Raw genomic sequence first — 16,699 nt, 5'->3', positions numbered from 1 at the left:
AAGGAATAAAGAGCAATAAAAGGGATTATGATTCAGAAATAAAAGAGAGTAATGTACTGATTTCAAGATTCAAATCCGAGTAGTAGTCTAGAGTTAGGGTAGAAGAGAGAAGAGAGGAGAGAAGAAGAGAAGAGTAACGTAGTCTACTCAGTGATTAAGTAGTCGAAAATCCAACTACTTAACCTAATAACCAAGCCTAATTACAAAGCCCATACGGAATAAGGCAAAAACGCAATTACAGGATAAAAACCTCTCGATCGAGTAGAATTAAACCACTCGATCGAGGAACAAAGCAATAACTCCTCTCGATCAAATAGAAAAACCGTTCGATCGAGGACTTCTTATATTGGCCTTCACGATCGAGTATGAAAACAACTCGATCGAGTTAAACTTCAAGGGATAAAGCATTGGATCGACTGAAAAGTGGTCGATCGAGCTATATTAGCACGTAAGGAACTTTGATACCTTCCGAAACCAGCTCACGCGTCTTCAAAGTGATAGATTCCAAGCTCCGGTTCCTTGTTCTCCATAAATGTATGCAAATAGGACGAGTTTAGGCTCGATTTATCTTCTTTCCAGTCCGTACCTGCAATTTACACAAGACAAACCAAAGTAGACTATTCGGGGGCATTTTTAGCTAAATGCTACATAAATAGTACGGAAATGCGTGTAAAAATGAGGTAAAAAACTTATATAAAATACACGCATCAAATCTCCCCAAACCAAACCTTTGCTTGTCCCCAGGCAAACTATGAATGCAACTAAGAACAAATAGTGGAACGGGACCAACTCGTCAGCTACAAATCATCCACCAAAACCAGTTTAATGCAACAACTAACAAAGTTGCAAGTGATAAGTGCAAACGAATAAAATCAATGTCTCACACTTACTGAACCGTCGACCTTGCAAGACTCAAAGATATCGGACTCTCACGGGTCGCTCATTACTCAAGTTTAAGCACAAGGTGAGTATATAAGTGAAAGATAGAAAGAAGTAAAGACACTCACCTAACTCGACCTATAAGAACATGCATGCAGTTTAACATGAATAAAATCTCGACAACCGAACATATGCATTCCAACCAAACTAATGACCAAGACACATGCCGTGGACTTACGTTTGGGTAAGTGAGGTAACGGGTAAGAAGGGGCTAAGATGAATTTGGAAATGTGGAGTTAATAGCCAGACTAGCAACGACGAATCCAAATTTTGAAACTACATCCCAACTTCATACTCAATAAATATCAATACAAAACAGTGCAAATTGGATGCACTCAACTCACAAAACACCATAAACTTGTCAAATCCCCATAAGATGCAAAAAACATGGGAGTAAATCATCTATACAACTTTTCATTTTTCCGCATATGATTTTTTTCTTCTTTTTCGTGTATTTTTTTCAATTCTTTTTCTATTGTTTTTTTTTCCTTTTTCATAGCATTTTTCTTTCATTCCCTTCAATTCTTCCACCTACTTCTGAAATTAGATAAGTGACCAAACTGTAGTAAAGCTTCCCAACCAGCTACTCTTACTAGCTCGGCTAGGGTAAGCAAAATTATGGATTGTAGCTAATAGGACAAAAAGGCAGTTTGGCTATGTGAGGCTCATGGGTAGAATGAGATAAAGGGAACTGCCTCTCCTAACATGTGTCACCATCCACAGACCGAATGCATACATGTATTAAGAAGACTAGATTCATGCTTATTCAAATTGATGTTACATGCCTTATACAGAGTACTACTCACATCCTACATGAAACCGGTCATGAATGTCACCAGTTTAAAAAACTCTAACCTCAGAATGTAATGTAGCTTGCTAATACGTTAGTCAAGTCTATTCGTTCAGATAAGAGAGAAACAAAAACTCGTAGATTATGCATATTCTCGTGCCAACAAAATGTCAAGAATATGCAAGGCATAGGTAGAAACTCAATGTAGCGTCAAAGTTCAAGCGTTCCGACTCAAAATAAACGTGAAAAGTTTTGAATTTTATGTGATTTTTTGAATTAAAAACAACGATGCATGCGAAAATGAATAAACGTGCAAACAAAAATGCAAGAAAATATACAGACACAGATATCGATGCATACCTCCCCAAACCAAACCGTACAATGCCCTCATTGTACCAAAAATAGGGAAAGTAATGCAAACTAAGGAGAAAAGGGTAACGGGAGTCGGAAAACTTACAATATGGCGTAAAGAGGGACCTCCCCAAACCGACCAAGAACATGGGAGGTCATAGGTAGCCATACGGCAACTCACTGGACGGAAAATAGCTGCTGGAACACGGGACTGCTCGATCGAACAAGTCAGAACAGTTCGATCGAGAAGATTTGGGGTCAAAAGCACTCGATCGAGAGGATAAGTTACTCGATCGAGTTAATAGGATTCGCAGCCTTTCGATCGAGAACAGCAGACACAGGATCGAGTGAAAATCTTAGAAAAAGTACTCGATCGAGTAGAAAAAACACTCGATCGAGCTGCTTCACCTGCAAAACGCGTATAAGAAGTGTGGGAAAATACGAGGGACACATAGTTCGGCGTTTAAAGTTCAACACACAGCTAAAGGAAAATAAAATGAGTTTAACAAAAGTACAACAGAACAGTCCGGGTTGCCTCCCGGAAAGCGCAGGTTTAAGAGGTCCCGCATGACCTTTCTGGCTTCAATTAACTGGCGCATCAAGCTCGTCGAAGTACAAGACTTCAACACGATTGTCTGCTTCATTTGCTTCGTGATAATGCTTCACATATTGCCCATTCACCTTAAACCTATTTCCCTCGGGACCCTCTAGCTTAACAGACCCAAATTTAGTGACAGCTGTCAACGTATAAGGTCCACTCCACCTGGACTTCAGCTTGCCAGGATATAATCGCAGTCGGGCATTAAACAGCAACACCCTCTGCCCGACATGAAATTCACGAGGTAAAATTCTTTTGTCATGCCATCTCTTCGTCTTCTCCTTGTAGATACGTGAGCTATCATAGGCGTTGAGCCTAAACTCCTCCAGTTCATTTAGCTGCAAAAGACGGTTCTGACCACACAACTTAGGATTAAAGTTAAGTTCACGAATTGCCCACCAAGCTTTACATTCCAACTCAACAGGTAAATGACATGATTTCCCATAAACTAACCGATAAGGTGATGCACCAATCGGTGTCTTAAAGGCAGTTCTGTAAGCCCATAATATGTCTTCTAATTTAAGACTCCAGTCTTTCCGATATTTAGAAAATACTTTAGATATGACCTCTTTAATCTTGCGATTAGAGACCTCAACCTGACCACTAGTTTGGGGATGATACCCCAAACCACGCCGGTGTTGAACACCAACCTTAGACAGAATGAAAGTTAGTTTTTTTTCTTTGAAGTGCATTCCCCCATCACTAATGACGACCCTAGGAACACCAAATCGAGGAAATATGATCTTCTTAAAAATCTTAATCACGGTCTTGGCATCACAATGGGGTGAAGCAATTGCCTCCACCCACTTAGACACATAATCAACAGCTACTAAAATATACCTGTTACCTTTACTAGATGGGAATGGTCCTTGGAAATCAATGCCCCAGACATCGAAAACCTCAACCTCTAAGATACCATTTTGTGGCATCTCATGTTTCTTTGAAATATTCCCTGATCGTTTGCAGGCATCACAAGCTGAAACAAAAGCCTTAGCATCAGCAAACAAAGTAGGACAGTAAAAACCAGACTGAAGTACCTTAGCCACGGTGCGTGATGGACCGTGGTGACCACTATAAGAGGATGAGTGACAGCCCTCCAGGACTACTTTGGTCTCCCACTGCGGAATACACCATCTGTAGAGACCGTCTGCACATTCCTTAAACAAATAAGGATCATCCCAGAAGTACTGCTTAGCGTTATACAGAAAACGCTTCCTCTGCTAAATCTGCATACCAAGTATCTTGGTTAACAATAGAGGACAAAACAGCAAACAAAGAATCATCAGGAAAAGAATCATCAATAGGTAAAGAATCTTCTCCCTCTTGCTGTGACAGTCTTGATAGATGATCAGCTACAACGTTCTCAGCTCCTTTCTTATCTTTTATCTGCAAATCAAACTCCTGAAGAAGGAGTATCCATCTCAATAGCCGTGTTTAGCTTCCTTCTTAGCCAGAAGTTGCCTTAGCGCTGCATGGTCAGTAAAAACAGTAACTTCTGACCCTATCAAATAAGAACGAAATTTTTCAAAGGCATAAACCACAACTAGCAGCTCTTTCTCAGTAGTGGTGTACTTCACTTGAGCCTCATCCAGAGTTCGGCTCGCATAGTAAATTGCATTTAAAGCTTTGTCTTTCCTTTGGCATAGCACCGCTCCTAGTGCATAATCACTAGCATCACACATAATCTCAAATGACAAATCCCAGTCGGGAGGCTGTATGATCGGCGCAGATACCAAAGCCTGCTTTAACCTGTTAAAACCAGAAAGACACTCATCAGTAAATACAAAAGGGACATCCTTAAGTAGCAGCTGTGTAAGTGGTTTAGCAATTTTTGAAAAAATCCTTGATAAACCGGCGATAAAAGCCGGCGTGACCAAGGAAACTCCTCACTCCTTTAACGTTAACAGGAGGAGGTAATTGCTGAATCACTTCCACTTTTGCTTTGTCAACTTCTATTCCCCTGTCAGAAACTAAGTGCCCTAAGACAACTCACTCGTTGACTATGAAATGGCACTTCTCCCAGTTAAGCACAAGATTAACCTCAATGCAGCGCTGCAACACTTTATCAAGGTTAGACAAACAATTAGAAAAATCACTTCCATAGACACTGAAATCATCCATGAAAACCTCCATAATAGACTCAATGTACTCTGAAAATATCCTCATCATACACCTTTGAAAGGTGGCAGGGGCATTACATAAACCAAAATGCATCCTGGGATAAGCAAATACGCCTTGAGGACAAGTAAAATTAGTCTTTGCTTCATCATTTAGGTGAATAGGGATATGAAAGAACCCTGAGTACCCATCCAAATTGCAGAAAAACTTATGAGAAGCTAACCTTTCTACCATCTGATAAATAACAGGAAGGGGAAAGTGATCTTTCTTGGTGGCGGCATTCAGCTGTCTGTAGTCTATACACATCCGCCAGCCAGTCACTACTCTAGTAGGTATTAACTCATTTTTGTCATTCCAGACCACAGTTGTCCCTCCTTTCTTAGGAACTACCTGCACTGGACTCACCCACTTAGAATGACCAACAGAATAAATAATACCTGCGTCAAGCAGCTTCATTACCTCAGCCATCACAACATCTTGCATCTTTTGGTTCAGCCGGCGCTGACCCTGTCTACAAGGCTTGTGATCTTCCTCCAGCTCAATCCTCTGCATACAAATGTCGGGACTAATCCCCTTGATATCATCCAAGGAATAACCCAAAGCTTTCCTGTTTTTCTTAAGCACAGTTAACAAAGCAATCAGCTGATCATCATCAAGCTTAGCACTAACAATAACTGGATATTGCTCAGTATCCTCTATGAAAGCATATTTTAGATGAGAGGGAAGAGGCTTACGCTCAGGTACCTTTACCTCTATGGAGCAAAGGGTACTGATCATCTGTTCCACTTTCTCTCCCTCAGCGTCGATGAGTTCACGCTCATTTAAAGCAGCTTCAAGCAAATCCAACACAACGTCATTGTTATTTGGGTTATCTGCACACTCATCCAAAAGCATTTGAGCTTCTAGTGGGTCCTTTATAAAAGAACCCGACCAGAAGTCATAGACGGACTCGTTAACAATATCAATAGAATAACATGTATCTTCTATCATTGGCCGAGCCAAAGTACTAGGCAGACTGAAAGTGATCGTGTCATCCCTCACTGCAAGAGTCAAACGCCCTTGTTTGACATCAATAATAGCCCCAGCTGTACATAAGAATGGTCTTCGTAGTATGATTGGGGCCCGGGTATCCTCAGCTATGTCTAAAACAATAAAGTCTACTGGTAGAAAGAACTTGCCTATTTTCACAGGTACGTCCTCTAAGATACCCAAGGGTCGTCTTACAGATCTATCAGCCATCTGTAATGTAATATTAGTCATTTTAAGGTGACCCATTTTCCATTTCTTGCAGACAGACAGAGGCATGACACTGACACTGGCTCCTAAATCACAAAGAGCCTTATCTATTACTTCATTGCCTATAATACAGGTAATAGAAAAACTACACGGGTCTTTCATTTTAGGTGGAGCCTTATTTAAAAGTAAATTACTAGACTCTTCCATGAAAGCAACAGTCTCAAATTCACTTAGCTCTCTCTTACGCGTCACAATGCCTTTCATAAATTTAGCGTAAGTAGGTACCTGGGTAATTAGTTCGGTAAAAGGGACGGTTACCTGGAGGTTCTTGACAACGTCCACAAACTTACCGTACTGTCGCTCGACCGTCGCGTCCTTCAGACGTCCTGGAAAGGGTACTCTGGTAGCAATGAGTGGACCCGCGACTTTCTCTTTACCTTTATCAGTGCGTGACGTCTTCACAGCAGGGGAAGCTGACACGGTAGAAGAATTAGATGCCAAAATTGAAGCTCCGCTGGTTCTGGCACTCAATCGAGCACTTTCTTCACTCGATCGAGTGGTTTTGTCTTGAGAATTACTCGATCGAGGTATTTAAACCTCTCGATCGAGCTCTTGTATTTCAGGATCTCTCGATCGAGTCCCAGAATCACTCGATCGAGGTATTTCTTCTGCCAAAGTGTTCGATCAAGAGGAATGGGTTGCTCAATCAAAATCTGTTAAATGAGCATCTCTCGATCGAATAGAAATTGTATTCGATCGAGCAGTGGAAGAAGATAATTCACTCGATCGAGGGAAATTTTCATTCGACTGAGAGCCTGGACAATATGCAGCAGGGATATCGTCCGTGGATTCTTCCAACTCGTCCTCCGGGGCATTAGCAGCTGTTAGAACCCTGTCTTCCGGTATTTTTAGCCCCTCATAAGCAAGGCCACTTCGGAGATTGATGGCATTGACTGGGTCGCACGAGGGTGGATGATTAACGTGGCTTTGCGCAAGTGTTAATTGCGCAACTTGCTCTCTTAACTCCACGATAGCGGTATTATCCTTGTTGCATTTCTCCCCAAGCTGTTGCGTTAAGTTTAAAACCAAGGATTTTAGTTCGGCAAACTCCCCATTTGTAGAAGAGGAATCCTGTTGTGGCATTGGCGTAGAAGAAGTAGAAGCACTCGTCAAGTATTCATATAATTGAGAAAAAGGAACTCCTTGCCTGAATTTTTGATAAGCAAGGACACGCTCTTCACTCGCCAGACAACCAACAGGGTTATGCCCCTCCATGCTACATCTACCGCATACTATCTCATGCTCAGTAATAGTACAAACTTGTGCATGCTCACCCACAGTCTCTACAATCTCCGGACTCTCTACCTCAGCCACTACCAATTCGTTTACATACCCACTTTCTCTGGGATTTCCGTATTCGGAAACATGGATGGCCATCTCCTCAATAAGATGCCACCCTTGATCATCCTCTACATTCTTCGGGAATCTCCCTTTAGCTGCATTATCAAGGGTAGCCCTTTGGTCCGGATGCAACCCATTATAAAATTGGGTACACAAGAACCAGCGCTTGAAACCATGATGAGGCACAGAACGGACAAGCCTCTTGAACCTAGTCCAAGCTCTGTTCAAGTCTTCAGTAGGTAGTTGCTCAAATGCAGTAATTTGAGCTCTCAACGCATTAGTGCGCTGTGGTGGAAAATATCGCCTGTAAAAGGCTAAAGCAAGGGAATTCCAGTCGGTTACACCGGCAGCTTCCCTGTCTAAATCCCTCAACCATTCCCGGGCATCATCAGCTAAAGAAAAAGGAAAGAGACCCCTTTCACTCTGTCTTGTGTCACCCCAGCAGCAAGAGGAATGGTGGAGCAATACTCTGTAAATAGCTCTATATGCTTGCACCGATCTTCTCTTGGTAACCCCCTGAAGAGATTTCTCACGACCAGCTATATGTAAAAGGGGTGGATTCCAAAGGTTCCCGAGTCAGTAGTGGGTAGTAGGAAACCGTTTGGAAGGGAATCCATCGCCGGCTCTAAATGGCTGGCTATATTCGGCATCCTGGCAGATTGAATTTACAGACTGGAGCAGGTACGACAATGTTCTCTTCTAGAACAGATATCCTGCAAACTAATCAAAAACTTGCAAAAATATGAGATCAGTCTCAAGGAATAAATTCCTTGAGACGAGAGACAAACTTAAATAAAGCAACAAAATTGCGCCACCTCCCCGGCAACGGCGCCAAAATTTGATACCGTCGTTGATGTGACCATAATTAGAGCATATTTAGTCCCCGAATTAGCCTTGTTCCCATGCTTTTTAGTGCATATTTGGGTCATTTTTTGTCTTTAGTTCTTTGTTTTGCATATTCTTTGAGGTTTTGTGTCCTTGGTAGGAAAGGAGTGCAAACCTTGCATTTTTATGGCAAAATGAGACTAAATTGATTGAATTCAATGACCAAGCATCAAGGAGAGACAAGATTAGAAGGCCTTTGTACATACTATAGCAAATGGGCAATGATGAGAAAAGATCCTTGCATCCCCGAGGAAATCCCCAAGGATTTTATTAAGGAAAAGGAAGAAAAGAAGAAGAAAACAAGACTGCACATCAATCCGTGCGTCTTCCATAGAAGACGCCCGTCTCCACAACCACAATCCGTGCGTCTTCCTTACAAGACGCCCGGGCAGCAGCTCCAGAAGACGCCCGTCTTCACCCCAAGACGCCCGGGCAGAGATCGCAGAAACCGCCCGTCCCGTGCTGAAGACGCCCGGATTCCAAGGCAGACCAAATTTGTTTCTTCAAGCTTCAAGAAAGATGCCCATCCTTCCAAAAATACTGGCGTTTCCTTAAGTAGGGACTTAATCGTCATTTAAGCCCTTAGTTAACCCTAATTCCTACACCTAATCCCCACTATAAATACCCCATTAGTCTAATTAGAAGAGCATGTTCTTCTTAGCAATCTTTAGTGTAGTTAATATCAATCAAATCTCTCTTTAATCTTGTAATCAACAATTAATCAAGTTTTAATACAAGTTTTATTTCCTTAATCTCTCTCTTGTTCATCCTTTATTTTGGGTAATTGAAGATTATTTGGGTTATTATTGGGAGATTGACAACCTCTCAATCAAGCATCAAATACTTCTTTTATTCTTTGCTTTATTATTGGAATCATTAGTAGGTATAATTCTCTTAATCCCTTTTTAATTATTGTTAATTACTTTCATTTATTCATCATGTTTCACTTTGTTGGTATGATTGACAACTTTGCTAGCATGTTCAACATGATAATGAGTGAGTAGTCACCTAGCTAGGGTTAATGGGTAATTAGGGGAAACCAACATGGGGAATGATTCATGCTTAAATTAATATGCTTTCATGGTTTATTTGCTTGCTTGTTATGATCTCAACTCATGCACATGTTATGTTTGATGAAATGTGAGCCTATGAATCCTTGCATTTATTACCCATCACCTATCTTTTCAATGAGACTTGTAAGACATAAACCAACTCGAGTCTCATTAGACCATGCATGTTGTTGAGTAGGGAAGACTAAGTCGACTTGTAGGTGTTGTACAATCTAATCGATTTGGCTCCGGGACCCAAAGTTTCCTAGGATTGTAAGATATAACCCAACTCAATCCATCACAACAATAATTGCTTGCTTATAATTTGAGAACATGTTTGTATGATCAATTCCCATGAATCCCCTATAACCCCATGACACCCTAATGCTTTTTATAAATTGTTTACAACCCTTTTTAATTCATCTTGCTTGTTTACATTCATTGCTATTTAGTTGAGTGACCTTCTACATCAAACCCCAATTGTGACACCCCTAAGACACCACTAGTGTTGGAGTTAGTGTCCTCCACAATAGTGTGTTAACATAATAAATCTCATTAATAGAATATCATCAGATATTTAATTATTTGATCCTCGTCAGTTGATTAACGTAAATCGATAACGGTTGGCTGACTAGAGTTTGATGTTATTGTCGTGAGACGGCGGTGATCAACTGACCCCTTTCGGTCACACCTAAAGGAACGAATCCCAATTGATAACTAATTAATTGTATGAGATACAATTTATTTAGTCCCTTGATTTATAGACTAAGAGGTTAGTCGATTATTATTAGAGAGATTTCGAGTTGCGAACTCGAGGAGTTTATTGATTATTATTTAATTATGCGATAATTAAATAATAAGTTTTGGGAAACGGGTTTTAGTTAATTAACTGTTAATTTACTAAAATTGTACTAATTGATTAATGTGATTAATATTAGTACGTAAATAATATGTGTAGTGGTACACGTATATTTACGAAGTGAATTGGACGAATTAATCATGGAAGCATTTAAACATGATACGATGTTTAAAATGAAAATTACACGGATTTGTGCGACAAATATAAAAACCAACATGGACCCGTATATGGTCATGTGGACCGTGTAAAATAAGTGTAATGGATGATTACTCACATAATCATTTTACCTTATTTTGTATACTACCATAATATATATCTTATACCAGATTTTGCATGTGATGTAAGATAAAATTATAAGACAAAAATTTGTCCACTTGATGACACTCCACCCGCCACTTCCATTTCCCATTCTACACTCCATATATTTGTTCATTTGTTCACTCTACCTCTCTTACACAATTCATTACATTTTGCATGTGAACAAACTTCTTCCATCTCTCTACAATAATTCTCTAGTATACATTATTACTAAGAAAAGTTAGTAATATTACTAGTATTATTATCAAGGGCACATATTAATAAGTTACTAGTTTATACTTGTTAATATTGTTGGGTAGTTCTTGGGTGCTACTTGGAGGAGACTTTCTAGTTGAAGGTTTTTCAAGGAGGATCATCCACATCATTTTAGCTCAAGAACAAATTAGTAAGGAGAACTAATTTGTGCCCATTTTACCTTATATTCAATGTAAGGAAATTGTTTTTTCCTTATACTTTCTTTTTATGCTTTCATATTAGCATGCATGTTACATAGATCACATAAACAACAATTTATGAGATAAATTAATTTTATTAGAGAGTTTAATATGGATCTATGATCTTTCAAGTGGTATCAGAGCTAAGGCTTGTAATTTGCATGTTGATTTTAAGCATTTTAATGAATTATGAGATAATTAGTAAAAACTCAAAAATTGTGTTAGAAGAGGTTTTAGCACGAAATTTTTGGGACATGCATACCTACTGATCTCAAAAGGTTTGTGGAATTGTTTGGTGATTTGTGAAGCAATTTTGCTAATTTTAATGATTTTTGGTAGAAAACCGAGTCAAAATGTCGCATTTTAGTGAAAAATTGACTAAAATTAGTTAAATGTTGATTCGGTGCATGGATTTTTTATGGTAGATCATGCATGTTTTCTACTATTTGTATGCAAAAGGTTGAAGGTTGGTTCGAATTTTTGCATGTTTATTGATTTTTTGAGTAAAAACTCGATAAAAGTCCAACTAATTAATCATAATTTCGAAATTTTTGATTCTGCCCATGATAAATTTATGTACATTTAAGAATATTATTTAAATGTCAAAAGTGATTTTGCATGTGTGTTTTCACTTTGTTTTGATGTTTATTGGTTTTAGTGGTTAAAAACCGATAAATATCGATCTTTTTCTTCACAAAATTTATCTGGAATTTTTAGGCAATTTTTCTGACATTTTGGTGTTCTTGGGAGTGTTCCAGAATACTAAAAATTTTTGTTTCAATTTTTGGGTAATTTTTCAATGATTTTGGATTTTTACTTAAATATTATGATTTTACCGATTATATTAGAAAAATATCACCAAATCAAACTAATTATTTATCATAAAATTAGTGAGGACTAATTTTGAGGTTCAAAACAGTTTGGACAATTAGTTTGGACTTAAATGAGAATTAAGAGTTAATTATTGATTTTTACATGTTAAAAATCGATTAAATCCACAAAAACCGAGATGGATACCAATGAATGATAGGTAGGGCGATTTTGGAGTCATATTTACAGCATTTTAAGCATATTTATTTAACTTGAATGAATGATTGTCATTTATTTAAAGTATTAATCTTTTTGTACCTAGTATGGCCTAGTTAATTTTAATCGTTATTACCCGAAATGAATGGGAATATCGATTTGTTTGTAATTAAATACGATCTCGTATCGTCGGTTTGTAATTAATTAATAGTTTTATTCATTTTATTAGTTAATGTATAATAGGAATAGCTATGTAATTCATTTGTAATAGTTATTTTACCGGCGTTTCCAAAAGACGGATTACAACGAGACGGAGTCTATTTTTGGAAGGTGTTCCAAATCCCACAAGGAAGAGCCACTTATGGAGTGAAGAGGCAAGGGACCAAGGAGTTGGTTTCCGAAATGTAATAGACTAGTTTTTATTAACTAGGAGGCCATACTAGGATTTATTCATATGCTTACATGTTTGCTTGTTTTATTTTCGCGCATGCCAAAATCGCCACTCACATGCATTTTATTTTATTTTCGCGGTTGTCAATTCACGTCATTTACATTCACCGAATTAATTCACTTATAAGGAATTTATGACTAAATTGACAAGATCTCTCACATAACTAAAATTGAGATTAGCCTTACCAATTAGTAACACCTATGAATCTCTTGTTCATTAGAGCCACGCTCGCCCAAGCGGGGTGTTCTCTTTTTACCTTGGGTAAGTAGGGTGGTAAGCGGTTATCACACGCCAAAATTGATTGGACTCAACGGGATATAAGACGGTCTTGTGTTCCGGGGCTAGTAGATGAATTTGAGGAAATTTGTCGACCAAGAGTTCTAGAGGTAGAATTAGTCAACGTGACTTACCGAATTTACGCAATTATGGGATGTTTCGCCCAAGCGATGCTCATTTTTGTTTAATATTTGGGTCTTGGAATCATTTATATAATTTAATGGGAGGTCATTATATAAATGCTAAAACTTGCTAAACATGTTTTTACAAGTATTTTTTTTTAAAACAATGAATGTTAATTTTTCCTTTTTGTTGTAGCATTTTAATTCGCAATGGCAACTTTATCAACTCCATCGACTACTTCACTAGTCAAAGATTCATGGCCAAGGTCCGTAATGGACAAATGTATTTTAAAAGATGACGGTAGTAACTTTCTTGAATGGGAATCTAACATCAAAAGTGCCGCGTTGTCCGACAATGTGCTCACTTACTTGACCGATGCTCCTCCTATCGAGCCCGGTGCAAGAGCTTCATCGGCGGTGCGGACCGCCTATGATTACTATGTGAGGATGTTGAATGATATCAAGAATGTGTTGATATGGTCAATATCGCCAAAATTCAAGCTATCATGCATTTCTTTAAATGCTTACGAGATATTCACTCGTATGATCACTATGTTTTCACAAACACCTAAAGTCCGTCAATACGATGCGGCGGCACGCTTCTTTGAAGCTAAGCTTGAGATGGGCCAAAAGGTTGGTCTCCATGTCCTTAAAATGGTCGAATATGTTGACATCCTAGAGCGTCTAGGGTGTAAGATTCCTAAAACTCTTGTGGTGGATCGTATCCTTCACTCACTCCCCACCAAGTTTGCCCACTTTAGGGTAAACTACAACATGAATGACATGGATAAGAGTTACCATGAAATTCATGCACTCCTCACCCAAGCGGAGAGGGATATGGAGGCTAGTGGGAGTGAAAAGGGAGATGTTTTAACCATGAAGTTAAAGAACATGTCTCTTGGAGTCAAGAAAGGAAAAGGGAAAGAAAAGTCCCAATTCAAGAAATCGTCAAGGAAAATTGACAAGGGAAAGGGGAAGGCCGTTGTGAATGGCAATCCCAAGGCAAAAAGTGTCAAGCTCTCCGAGGCCGAATGTTTCCATTGTAATGGGAAGGGGCATTATAGGAGGAGTTGTCCCAAATACTTGGAGGATCTCAAGGAAGGGCGTGTGACGCCTATTGGTATGATTTCCTCTCTCTATGTGATAGACGTTAATTATGCTTGTACTTCCACTTGGGTACTTGATACCGGATATGGCTCTCACCTTTGTAACCATTTGCAGGGTATAAGGGACGTGCAAGCACTAGCAAAAGGTGATGTGGATCTCCGCATGGGCAATGGAGCTAGAGTAGCCGCCGTTGCCGTAGGGACCTATGTGCTCACTTTAGCTAGTGGTTTAGAGTTGTATTTAAATAAGTGTTATTTTGTACCAACTTTAACTAAGAACATCATCTCCATTTCCGCGTTAGACGCGGAAGGCTTTTGTTTTATGATTAAGGACAAGTGTTGTACTTTTTCTTTAGATGATGTGGTTTATGGCAAGGCCATTTCAATTGGAGGCATTTATGTTTTAAATGATGTTAATGACGTTTATCATATGGAAACTAAAAAGCTCAAAAAGGGTGATCCAAACGAATCCTACCTTTGGCATTGTCGTTTAGGCCACATAAACGAAAGACGCATTAAGAGACTTGCTTCATAAAAAGTGCTCAAACCATTTGGTTTCGAATCTTATGGTACATGCGAGTCTTGCCTTTTAGGCAAGATGACTCGTGCACCTTTTGCGGGAAAAGGGACACGAGCTAGTGAGGTTTTGGCTCTCATACACACGGATGTGTGTGGACCATTAACCATCACCGCTAGAGGAGGTTTTCACTACTTCATTACTTTTACTGATGACTTAAGTAGATATGGGTATGTCTACTTAATGAAGAATAAGAGTGAAGCCTTTGACAAGTTCAAAGAGTTTCAAAAAGAAGTAGAGAACCAATTGGATAAAAAGATAAAGACTCTACGGTCCGACCGTGGTGGTGAGTATCTAAATATTGAATTTGATTCACACCTAAAAGATTGTGGTATAGTATCACAATGGACTCCTCCTGGCACACCGCAACTAAATGGTGTGGCTGAAAGGAGAAACCAAACTTTACTTGATATGGTTCGGTCAATGATGAGTCTAACTGAGCTTCCTAGTTCATTTTGGGGTTTTGCACTCTTGTCTGCAGTATTTTCACTAAATCGAAGCCCGACTAAAGCGGCCGATAAGACTCCATATGAGATATGGACAGGGAGAGTCCCTTATTTGTCATTCATGCGTATTTGGGGTTGCGAAGCGTACGTTAAGATCAAGTCTGACAATAAGCTTGCACCAGTGTCCGACAAATGTCTTTTTGTAGGATATCCAAGGGAAACACGTGGCTATTACTTCTACAATAAACACGAGAACAAAGAGTTTGTGGCTCGTGATGCTGTCTTTCTAGAAAAGGAATTTATTTCTAGAAGACAGAGTGGGAGAAAATTTGAACTTGAAGAAGTTCGAGAGCCACAAACCGAGAATGAGGTAGAGGACAACGTGGAGGATAGCATTCCCTCTTCCTCTGAAACGGTAATTATTCCTAGAAAGTCAAGTAGGATTTCGAATCCACCTGATCGCTACCTTGGTAACATCCAAGAGGATGGTGTTTTGTTACTTCTTGAAAGTAATGAACCCACTACCTACAAATCGGCCATGTCTAGTCCCGACTCCTTGCTTTGGCTAGAAGTCATGCGGTCCGAAATGGATTCCATGTACGAGAACCAAGTATGGGACTTGGTGGATTTACCTGAGGGAGTGCGACCTCTTCAGTGTAAATGGATATACAAAATTAAACTCGGCGTGGATAAACATGTGGATGTTTACAAAACTAGATTGGTGGCAAAAGGTTTCACCAAAGTTCATGGTTTACACTATGACGAAACCTTCGCTCCAGTCGCTATGCTAAGTTCCATTAGGATAATCTTAGCGGTTGCCGCATTTCATGATTATGAGATTTGGCAAATGGATGTCAAAACCGCCTTCTTGAATGAGATTCTAGAAGAAGAGGTGTACATGATACAACCCGAAGGTTTTGTGGATACATCTAACCGTAAGAAGGTGTGTAAGCTCAAGAAGTCCATTTATGGTATTAAGCAAGCATCTAGGAGTTGGAATCATCGCTTTGATCATGTCATTAAACAATACGGTTTCACTAGAAGTGTGGAAGAACCGTGTTTATACATGAAGTTTAGTGGGAGTAAGGTTGTATTCCTTGTCCTATATGTGGATGACATATTGCTCATTGGGAATGACATTCCATCGCTCACTTCCGTTAAGGAGTGGCTAGGGAAACACTTCCAAATGAAGGACTTGGGAGAGGCACAACGAATCTTAGGTATCCGGATCTATAAGGATAGGTCCAAGAGGATACTAGCATTGAGTCAAGAAGCTTATATTGACAAAGTTCTTGACCGGTTCAATATGAAAGACTCCAAGAGAGGATTTCTACCTATGGGCCAAGGGATTACTTTGAGCAAGTCACAGTCTCCCTCTACCCCTAAGGAAATTGAACACATGAAGACCGTCCCTTATGCTTCCGCTGTTGGGTCTATCATGTATGCTATGATTTGCACTCGTCCCGACATTGTGTATGCCTTGAGCATGACAAGTCGGTATCAAGCCAAGCCTGGTGAGAGTCACTGGATAGCCGTAAAGAACATCCTTAAGTACTTGTGAAGAACTAAGGATTCGTTCTTAGTGTTTGGAGGAGAAACTGAGTTGTGTGTAAGAGGTTACACGGACGCAAGTTTCCAAACCGATCGGGATGACATGAAATCCCAATCCGGCTACGTGTTTATGCTAAATGGAGGATTTTTCTTTGGAAGAGCTTCA

This window comes from Silene latifolia, chromosome 1 (genome assembly GCF_048544455.1).
Source record: "Silene latifolia isolate original U9 population chromosome 1, ASM4854445v1, whole genome shotgun sequence".
Lineage (NCBI taxonomy): Eukaryota > Viridiplantae > Streptophyta > Magnoliopsida > Caryophyllales > Caryophyllaceae > Silene > Silene latifolia.
Note: the sequence above shows the minus strand (reverse complement) of the source record.